This window comes from Camellia sinensis, chromosome 1, assembly GCF_055761805.1.
Source record: "Camellia sinensis isolate YWXY chromosome 1, ASM5576180v1, whole genome shotgun sequence".
NCBI lineage: Eukaryota > Viridiplantae > Streptophyta > Magnoliopsida > Ericales > Theaceae > Camellia > Camellia sinensis.
Window position 1 is genome coordinate 46,709,517 of NC_138961.1, and position 11,625 is coordinate 46,721,141.

Here is an 11,625-nt window from a genome sequence, read left to right on the forward strand (position 1 = left end):
ATCTTGTGTTTGAAGCTTTAAATTCATATAAGCTCATGCATGTTACATTTGAGTCTTGTTCTTGAAGTTTATTTGAAAATGGTGCTTAATCGAACTACCTTTGGGCTTGGATTCTTCAAAGTGATCTTCAAAACATGTTATACTATGAGTTTACAAGTGTTTTTCAGAAAATTAGCCCAAAAGGATCGATTTTGGAACATTTAAAGTTGATTTTGAGCTTGAAGGTTCAATCTGGAATTTCCAGAATTTGGACACATGCTCGAGCAGGGAAATCCACGCTCGAGCGTACAACCTGTGTTCATGCAGTCCGCTCGAGCGGGAAAGTGACGCTCGAGCGGGAAATGCGTGTATCTAGTACTTTGCATGTGTTTATAGTCTGCTTGAGCGAGGACTTGTGTCTCACGCTCGAGCGGGTATCGAGCGCCCATCAAGCGTGAATTTCGTGCATCCAGTACTTTTGCGATCCGCTCGAGCGGGGAATACACGCTCGAGCGGAGCCCTTTTGTCTGCATGTCCGCTCGAGCTGATAAATCCACGCTCGAGCGGGACCTCTGTTTCAACAAAATTTTGAAAAGTGTTTAAAAGTGCATCTTTGCATCCTTATTTCATCATAGGCATTCTTAGGCCTGGTTTAAGGCATCTTAATGAGGATATTGATATAGAATCACACCAAGTCTAAGTAGGGACTAAGTCTTCGATTCCCAAGTATGTGACTTAGTGTGTGTTTATCCTGTAACTGTGTAGGGTTGGCATCCGAGGACGCACACTAGCTTATCTGTAGCCCAGAACTCTGTGAGTAACAATGTTGTAAAGATATGTTCAGTCACGAATATTTTCTGAATGACTAACTATACTGCTTTCCGAAATGATATTTCTTACTAAATGAATGCTTGTTCTAATTACGAACTGTATTCGTGGCATCCATAGCAATTTACTGTTACTGTACTGTACTGCTACTGTCACAGAGATCTCTGTCGGTCCCCATGTTGGAACCACTATTGTTTACTAATATGATGGCCATCAACTGACTGTTCAGTCTGTTAAGACCTATTGTACTATTTGCTATTGGATGTACTACTTATGACTGCTATGATCAAATAACTGATATACTGTTCAAATGACTGTTTTAAATACTGAAAGGACATTCATTCTTAACCCCTTTACGCATATGTTATTCACTAGGCTTTAGCTCACTGTTTATATATATATATATATATATGTAGGTGTCCAAGCACCGGATCGGAGCTAAGAGCGTGGGGTTTAGACTCCCTTTTTTGTCAAGCCAACCAACGTGCTTCACTGCGAGGTTCCAAGTGCTGCCAAGCTAAGGCTGCTTCGGGGTGTTTTAGATTCCCCATTTTCTGTCTCTATTTTGTATAGACTGTATAGACTGTTATTGTACTGTTATGGTAGGGATTTGGTCCATAACCTGAATACCTGTATATAACATATGTATATACGTTATGGTTTGAATGTGTATATGTATGAGAAGTCTTTTTGCATATAGACTGTCATAGCTCATTGAACATCTTTGATTACTGTTTTGGCTTCCACCAGCCCATGTACCCTGTATTATTGTTATTACTGTTAAGTAGGCCTTCGGTAATCACGGATTACTGGCCGGTTAGGGTGCTAAACCCATAGGGGCGGGTTCGAGTCGTGACAAGGTACCCTTCCAAGATATTGGCTCATTTCAAAAACATTCAAAGACTTCCAAATACAAATAGCATTGATCAGGTGCTTTTCTAAAAGGACTTCTAAGAATCTCATGAACGCAAATCACATCTTAGAAGTTTTCCCGATACCCATATAGTCATATAAACATGTTATCACATAATACATAAGATATACAACATTTCTAATGAGCGAAATGAACCCACTATGGTAAAAACCATTTCCCGTGAGCCCCAAGTATTCAAACCCGGTAGCTCTAATACCAAGTTATAACGCCCCAAAAAATATTGACCTATGATATATCTAGATCAACTCACAGGCATAATCTAAATCTCATTACTTCTCGTTATTTCATACAAGGACATTGAACAATATAGACATTTCAATAGTCAACATGCATACTAAATCACCATTTTTCTATTAATAATATCCAACATGAGATTGCATAAAGAGAGACCACTTGCATTAATACATTCATCATCCTTAAGATATGAATTTTTATAGCATGTGATAATAACAAGTTAAAGCAACAAATTACAAATTAATGCCTTAGCGGCTACAAGTTCTAAGGCTTTGCCCGGTTACAACAAAGTGATTTTCAAATCCACACATAGACAGCCCTTGGCTTGCAAAGAAAACAAAACAAATAATAATTGAGCCTTGTGCTCCAAAAGATCCTCCACGTATTCACTTTGGCGGAGGCACACCACAACCACCTGAAAAATGGTTTCCACTAAGGGATGAGTATAAAGCCCAGCAGAGATAATCTAAATAAAGTGCATGGAGTTTAACGATATCATGAGGTGCAATGCATATGAGATGCCAATGCCAAAAAATCATAGGTTTTCTCATTTTGAAACTCTCATGCCATGCACTTGTTCAAAAGCATAACCAATTCAATTATCCATTTCATAGAACAAGGGGCGGTAAATACGACACTGGTAATCCTTAGGCTGGTGTCTGCAAGTAGGCATAACTAGCTCTACCAAAACCCCACTTTACAGGTGACTAACTGGAAAGGACGTGGTACCTCCTCCGCGCGTGTTTTCGGTCTTTCACCCCGGACACTCAGGCCAACTTAATCAATTCCAATCTACACCCCCTATCTAGACTTACCAAACGTATTTACCCCATAACTCAACACATTTCAAATATTCTCAATGAATCAATTTAAAGAAAAAATCAATTTCTCAAATCCAATGCGAGAATTAAATCATGAGATTATGCAATGTTCAATGTCATGCATGAATTTGCAAATATTTCAACTTACCTATTTCAAATGCAATTTCTACAATAATCAATACAACCCTCCATGGTTGCCCAAACAATTATCTCTATACAAAATATAAATTTTAAGAGACAAATATGACTCATCATCACATGTTTTCAATTATTTCAACATAAGAGTAACAATCACATGTTCAATCTCCTCTTTTGCAACTCAATCAAGAATTATAATATTCTTGCAAAAATTTCATCAATTATCCCTTTTATTCAAACTCAAGAATTCACCAACAATTTTCATAATGCAAAAAAAAAAATAAATAAATAAAATAAAATAAAATAACATAAGTTTCTTTCAACATTTCTCTATACCACAACATGATAAATATTTTTCATCTTTCTCAAGAGTTCAATATTTTTAAATTAAACAATTTCTAAAAAGAATCTTAATAGTTTCCAATATTCTCAACAACATTCTCATCAATCTCACTTCCTTTGAACATCCCCTTTCGCATTCTCATTTGCTCAATAAACACATACTTTCAACACATACAAATTTCTCATACGTTTAGCCAAACATCTAAGTTTTTGACATTTCAAGTTCCTAGGGTTTTATCAAAATTTGGGGATTTCTCATTTTAAAAATAAATTTCTCAAATTCTTGGATCCCACAACAATCACATTGAACAAGTTGAAAACTTAAATATATATATGTATTTGAGAATTTTTCCCTATTTGTACATTAAATATATTTTTAATAAAAATCCTAATCCCTTATCAAAATAACACATAATAAAGCAAAAATCCCAATTTTCGACTTTGTCGAATTTTGATCTCCACCGGTCAAAACGTTGCTCTCACCAAGCTCTTCACTTTGGTCTCAAGAACATAGGTCTAAAACCTAATAGATTTTGGTGGATCATAAATTTTGTGATAATCCTAAAAGAAATTTGAGAGAGAGAGAGAGGATGAAGCTCTCTACTTCAGAGAAAGGAAATCAAAGTAAAGGGAAAAAAAAAAAAAAAAAAGAGGAGGGGAGGTGGCCCATGTGCTGCCTCTCTTGGTAAATATATATATATATATATATTGAGTTTTTATTCTTGGGTCATGAGTATTAAATGAGATATAAATTTAATTTTGGGACTTATTTGGTTAGCCCACACTGAAGCATTTTGGTTCATATTTAATTATGTGAATGATGGAGACCACCTTAAGTCTTTTAAAATTTATTTATACTTTAATCTGAGTTGGAGATTTATTTTAAATTATTAAACTCCATTGATTTTGGACCCAATTGATTGAAACATGACTCATTTGTCACCGTGTATTATTGTTGTTATTATCATTTATTTTATATTCTTGAGAGAGTTACAAATATTTATGGTGTGCACCATCAAACAAAAAATATTTTGTGGTAAGATAATATTATATTATTTTTGTCATTAATGATGTTGAAATACACTTTTAATATATATATATATATACGCATATATAGATGTATATGTATAGATAGATGTTTGAAATAAAATAAAAATAAAATATATTTACCAAGAGAGGCAGTCCGTTGGCCGCCCCCCTTCCTCTTTTTTTTTTTTTTTCTTTTTCTTCTTTACTTTGATTTCCTTTCTTTGAAGCAGAGAGCTTCGTGCCTCTCTCTCTCTCTCTCTCTTGCTCTCTCAAATTTCTTTTAGGATTATCACAAAATCTATGATCCACCAAAATCTATTAGGTTTTAGACCCATGTTTTTGAGACTAAAGTGAAGAGCTTGGTGAGAGCAACATTTTGATCGGTGGAAATCAAAATGCGACAAAGTTGAAAATTGGGATTTTTGCTTGTTTCATCTTCTAGCTTTTGAGGTAGAGATTTTCTAAACATTGTGCATGTGTTTTAGCTTTATTACATGTTATTTTGATAAGGGATTAGGATTTTTATTAAAAATATATTTAATGTACAAAAAAGGAAAAATTCTCAAATACATATTGTTGGTTTTTTGGCTTTCGAAGGTTACTTTTGTAATTATGAGCGTGCCAGCAAGGATCAATCAGTCCTTACAGAATTGTAATTGCCAAACAATTATTCAGACGATTGTGTTATGGTTCTTTTGGCCTCAATAAAGAGGACTTTTACTGGTGGCTTACTGGTAATTTGACTTCAGAGTACTTGAGCATAAGAACAGTTAAATAAACTGAAGCATTTCATTAGTATAAAAAACTTACAATGATCTTAGTTCCGTAGAGAATTACAGCGGCAATATACGCGAAAACTACTCCTACAAATGAAGTGCAGCGCAGGAACTTAAAGTACAGAAATATAAAGGACAGGAAATAACACTGGAATATGTAAAGTAATTCTTTAGATCTTTCTTCGTCCCTTTCTCTGAAGTCCTTCCTGCTATTTATACTTTTCGAAGATAACCATCGAATTGTACTTCAAACCATCGAACTGCTCCTCCGTAATCGCTGATCATGCTACCTTATAAGTAGTTCCACTACGCTTTCACTTGCAATTAGGCTTCCCCCCTATATTCGAATTTGAATGTGAGCAACCGTTGAAGCCACGTCACCGTACATCTCTTTATTGATCCGCTACTACTCAGATCTTATAACAACCAATATTGACCGCCATGTGTATGATCAGGATCGAAGACCTACCTGGTCTCCCCATATTACCCTTACTTTGCCACGCGTCGAATTGTCACTGGCTAGCACAAAATGTGTAGCCAACATTACCCCCCGCACTAATATATCCAAGACTTGGTGATATTAGTGGATCAGGGTCCCTTTTCCCACGTCTTAGAATGTGCATGGGTTTTGCATCTTCCCAGAAATGCAACTGTCACTCACCATCTGTACTAATACTCTCGTTTTGATCCTTTAAGTACTTTCACTGTCTTATTATTCGAACAGAATGAAACATTTCATGGCCAAATTAATTCTTTCCTCCAGTGGTGAAGCATACGAAGAGTCATATGTCGATGCTATTTCTCATCGAAAGCATGCATTTATTAGCCACCTTTACCCACCTTTCTATATTCAGGTCATGGACGCCTTTGCAAATTACCGACCTTTGGATTATGAACACATTGCTCTTAATCCTTCGATTCAGAAGGCTACAAACATAGACATAAGAATTTTCCCCTCTGACCTACCTTTACAGTTCGAACAATCTGCTCTCAAACCTTTGATTTGGAAAATTGCAAATATGGATTTGAGCAACTCTTCTTCGCAAATTTCTGTATGGGATAAAGCTGCAACTTCTTCCTCTTCTGGGGGTTCTGACTGGACAAGCTGGTCAGTACCTGAGACTTATGATTTGAAGGAGCGAATCAACCACCATTTTGTTGAGTTCACTGACCCTTTAGAGTTTCCTTCATATACTCGAAGTTCAGTTGTTTATCCCTATGTGCCCATTGACCATCAGCGTAGTCTAGAGGAGAATCTTCTTGTAGCATGGTATACATCTTCCATGCCTACAAAGATAGTGCACGTTGCCCCTCGCCCAGAAGAAGCACAAGGGTATAACCCATCATTCTTAGCCCAGAAGGCGAAGATCTGTTCTTCTGACTGGCTTGATTATATTAATGCCTTTGTTCCTTCTGCTCCCGTATCATCCTCGAAAACAAAAGCGTCCACACCTTCTTCTTCGTCTCCCGAAATTGAAGTATGCATACCTTCTCCCCTACCAATTCTTTCCTGGACAGAGAAACTGAAGATTGCCCTATCCATGGAGAATGTCTTTCCACCTTATAAACCTTTACCTCCTCCTACCCCAGCTGAGCGGAAACAGGCTCAACTTCTGCTTGCAGCCTTCTCTCACTTGCCTTTTAATGTACTCGAGGACGAAGTCCCTCTCAAGAACCTTCGATGGGCTTGTGATATTCTAACTAGGGGCCATGTCCTTAATCTCCTTGCTCAGGCAGAACTTCATATGTTTCTGGACCAACTTCCATTGCTCCTTTACTGGCATCGAAATTCTGTGGCTACTACACAATCTTTAGACCAACTTTCGTCCCTTCGAATTCATACTCAGTACGAAGCAGAGAACTTTATTGAAGAATTCAATGATTTCAAGAATAAAGATTCTGCGTATTGGGATGAATTAGACATTGATGAATTGGAGCAAGGATTAAGAGAGGTGGCTTTCGAAATAAAGGCTGAAGAGCTCTACTATGAAGTGAGAGCACATCAACTTATGCAGCCAATGCTAGAAAATTTAGAAGATAGAATAAGGAAAGAACAAAAGTTCATTGATCATTGTTGGACTAAATTTCATGATCTTGTTATTTATTCCATTCCTTATTTTTATGAGCTCGAGTTCATACCGAGATAGGGTCAGCTGATGTAATCGCTCTGATCTTAATATAAACAAAATTCTTTTTCATTTGTCTTTGTTTGACCCTGTCTTCACTTGTGTTTTCACTTGTGTTTTAAAAGTCAACTCAGAGCTTCGAACTTCGAACAATTTCATCCTTTGAATCTGGACTTAATTGTTTTAAATGAAACACTAAATGAGCCAATTGTAAACCTTTCCAATTTGTGGAATAAAGTTTTGGCTGACTTTCAATTGGAAACAGTGCTTCGAATCTAGCAATCTTACACTTAAAGCCTGTTTTGACCATAGTCAACATCTAGTCATTGTCATTATTGCTTTTGATGTTTCAAACACCAAATCCCATCCTTAAAGAATCTCAAGTTTTGCTTCGAAAGACATTACCTTTGTTAAAAAACCTAAAAACAGGTCTTTAAACTCTTTTAAGTGAAATAAACACTCGAGTATTTTTATATTTTGGGTATGGCAATCTACTTCGAAACTGGCTTCTCTGTTTCGAAGCCGTTTAACTCGGCTTCGAAGCAAAATATCTTACTTCAAAGCTAGTCTTAACAACTGGGCTTTGTTTTTCCCTCCAAAAGCATCAATATTGAAGGAAGCTTTTGTATTCGTACTTTTAATACTTAACAGCTTATGTAATATATTTTCAAATGCGAGGGCTTTAAAAACCCTTTTGTTTCGTGTTCTGAAATCACTTGCTCTTTTAATCGCACAAACCCCTCTTATTACCGATCGCCGGCTTCTCTCTGCTTCCTTTCCCGGTTTCATTGTCGAGAAAAGCATACCGTCAATGGCTTCTCCTTCAGTATCAGTCGTAGAGTGTACGAGCCCATCTGTGGCCCTGAAGAGGATTATTGATGCAGAATGCGAAAAGTACAAAGCTGGGGAGAAAAGCGCTATTGATGGACGCATCTTTGTCCCTCGTCGCCATGTGCAGTTAGACTACGTGCTTGGGCCGATATTCAAAGAGGTCCTTACTGAGCTCCCAGCCCTGTATCCCCGACTGGAAAACCAATGTCTTCTCTATGAAGGTGGTCTTGACTGGAGGAACTGGAGGATAAATCACCCCCACCGATGCTGGCCCACAGTGAGACCAGAGTGGCAAGAATGGTATGATCGGGTTATTCCTGCTAGGACCCTGGACCTTCAAGAACTCTGTCTTCTCGATGCTCTCAGACTATCTAGGGTAACTATTTCAGAGGACCCTTTCCTTGTTCCTGCTGCCCTATGTTTTTGGAATCCTGTCTTTAACTTTTTCCAATTTAGATGTGGGATGATGGCCCCTACTGTTCTTGATATTTGCCATTTACTGGGACTATCTCCCATTGGCATCCCTTTTGGACCAGATTATCCTGATTTAGCAGTCCCTTTCTCTCTTCCCTCCCTTAACTCATCTTATAGTGATTTTGCTAGGGCTGAGAATAAAAGAGAGGGCCCTGTGACTGATAGGGAATTCTTTTCTTTCTTACTGTATTGGCTTTGCAAATTCCTCTTTTGCACTTCTTCTCAGAGAATTATGCCTAAATTTGCCCCTCTTGCCAAAGCTTTTGTTTTACAGAAAAAGGTGGCCTTAGCCCCACATGTTCTAGGGCACGTATATAGAGTCTGCTTCCTTTTCTGTGAGAAACTCTTAGATGCTAATCAAGGGGGGCCATTCTGGATCCTTCAGTTTTGGCTTTTCGCCTATTTTACTGAATTACAATCCAAATGCCTTAAATTTTCCGAGCCAAACCCTCTTACTCATGGCATAAGGATGGCCAATGCTTCACTTTACCCTTCTACCTTTGCCTTTTACTTCTCTTTCTTTCCCCAGCTTCCAGCCTCCCTTCCTATTTACCGCTTTCGTCCCTTCGAACCTTCCATTGGTCCAACTTGGTTGAGGAATTTTTTAAGTGACCAGTCCTGTACTTCACTTATTCACAAGGATATATGGGCTTCCATTCTGATTCCCAGAGAGTTATTTATCGGGACTTTGAACCCGAAGGCCTACAAATGCATTGTTGAACCTTACTGTCCAGCTCAGTTTGCTAGACAATTTGGCCTCACACAAGGGGTCCCAATACCTCTCTGTAGCAACACAAATCTCAACCTTACCAGAAGGGATCTGAAAGTCCGAAAATCCAAGCTAGAAGAGGCAACTTTGAAATTTGTAGATGACTTAGCCAACTTTGAGTACGCCCCTTTCATTCCTCAAGGCACCGTGTTGAAGAGGTACCAAAATTGGTGGGTGACTAACATGGAGATTTATTTGGCCATTTCACCTTTAAGCCTACTAACGGTGTTAGATGTGACCAAGCCCAAAAAAACTGGGGTTGTCACTTCTTCCACTATTTCAGATATAGCACCTGCTGCTCCTGCTGCTTCAATTTCTCCCAGAGTCACTCGGGCTGCCTCGAAGAAAGGTATACCCTTGCCTCTTCTCCTTTTGTCTTTCATAATGCATTTTGCCTTATCTTTAATTCTTCTTTTGTGGAGGTGGTCAAGCACAAAAGAAAAGGAGGCTCTTTGAACTCGAGAAGGGAACATCCAATATTCAAAGGGAAGAAAATGAAGAATCAGATGAAGAGGAAGAGTTATTTTTGAAAAGAAAGAAGAAGGCGATCGTCTTTTCATCCGACTCGGTTAGGGATGATGCAACTGCTAGAGAGTCAGAAGATGAATTCATCTCTTTGGAATCCAGATCGCAGCTTGAAGAACTTGAGGGAAAAGTTGAGAAAGAAATTGAGAAAGAGCAGACCCTGCCAATACAGAGGAAAAGGAAAAGAAAGGTGACTGTCTCTCCTTCCGACATGGTCGAAGATTCTGATTCTGAGACAATCGCCAAAGCCATAGAGAAGAGAAAAAAGATGTCTGCTTCCGCTCCTGTCTCAGTCGAAGATACCATCCATGAAGCAGCCGTCAAGACAATAGAGCAAGAACATCCTAAAGCCATGATTGTCTTCGAGAGAGCTGAGAAGAGACGGCAGCAACAATTTCTGAGAGATGAATCTGCCGCTGCTGACATACTACAAAGGGAAACTGTAAGAAGGCAACAGACTGTCTGGGATTACACCCTTCGTAGTTCCCCCATTATCGCCGATACTTCTGGAGCAGGTAATTTTTATGCTTCTGCGATTTTTCCTCTGTTAGCCTTTGGTATCGAGGTTTAACATTGCCTTACATTTCTTCCTCTTGCAGCGGCAACTTCTGAGTTCATCTTTCCGATGAGACCTTTCTCAGTTTCACTCGAGGTAGATCAGATGCAGGATGTAAGGACTACTCAGACCATACTTCCATTTTTAGGGTCTACATTTTCTACACTTTTCTTGAGGCCAAGCATTCCTACACCTCTTCCTCTTGGTTTGACTCTCTATCTTTCTTACTTGACTCTTGACTTTCCTTAATTTAATTCTTTATCGAGTCTTGCCTTTCTTTCTCCTTCCAAGGAGATTCCAACTGCTACCTTGTCTTTGATGGGTGCTGACAGCTCTCCAATTCGTGACTTACCACCTTTACCTAGCTCCAGCCCTCCTTCTCTTGATTCATTGGTGACTAGGACCATGGAGACCATTAAAGATGCTCCACCCATTTCTCCTATCGCTATGCAATCTTCTGTGTGTCCCATGGCAACTCTCTCTGCGCCCCTCATGTCTACTGATGAGATTGATATTTTTGAAGCAAGATTAGCTAGTCTTTTTGACATCACTTCTACTTCTCCGACATTCGATGAGGAGGCTGAGCCATTAGTTTTAGCTAATTCTTTGTTGGAAATTTTTGAGAGCTCTCCTTCCTCCAGCAGCCAACCTTCTGTGCCTTTGATAGACTTGGACACCTGTCTGAACCTGCTAATTTCTTTTTCGAGGATTCCCTTCGAGGCTCTACAAAGGCCTATAATTAAAAACGGGTTTCTTCAATGCTGCAAACTTGCTGAGCAGTCTGGTATGGATGTCTCTAACCACCTATCTCAGGCAGCAGCGACCATCGATTTTTACATCAGCATCTGTCATGCTGCCAAGGCCGCAGATGAGAAATTGGTTAGAGATCAAAGTTTTGTTTCTCAAGTGCATACTGAAGTATCGACGCTTAAGGAACAACACTCCTCTGCCTCTCACTTCCGAACTCAACTGCTGGAGAGGAAAGCTCAACTCGAAGAGGAGCTTTCTGTAATGAATCAAGCCTTACTCCGAACTGACCTCAAACTGCAAATCACCAATCAAGGACTGGCTGATCAAAAGAAAGATATGGCTACAGCCATTCAACTGTTTTCGTCGTTTACCAATAGGAAATCTGGTGTACAAAAACAGCTAAAACATTGTAATGATTTTTGGGCCAACTTGTGGCACAATGTACTTGACTCTTTATAAAACATTTCCTTGTTTACTATTTTATGTTCTTGTACTCAGTGTTTATTTTATTCC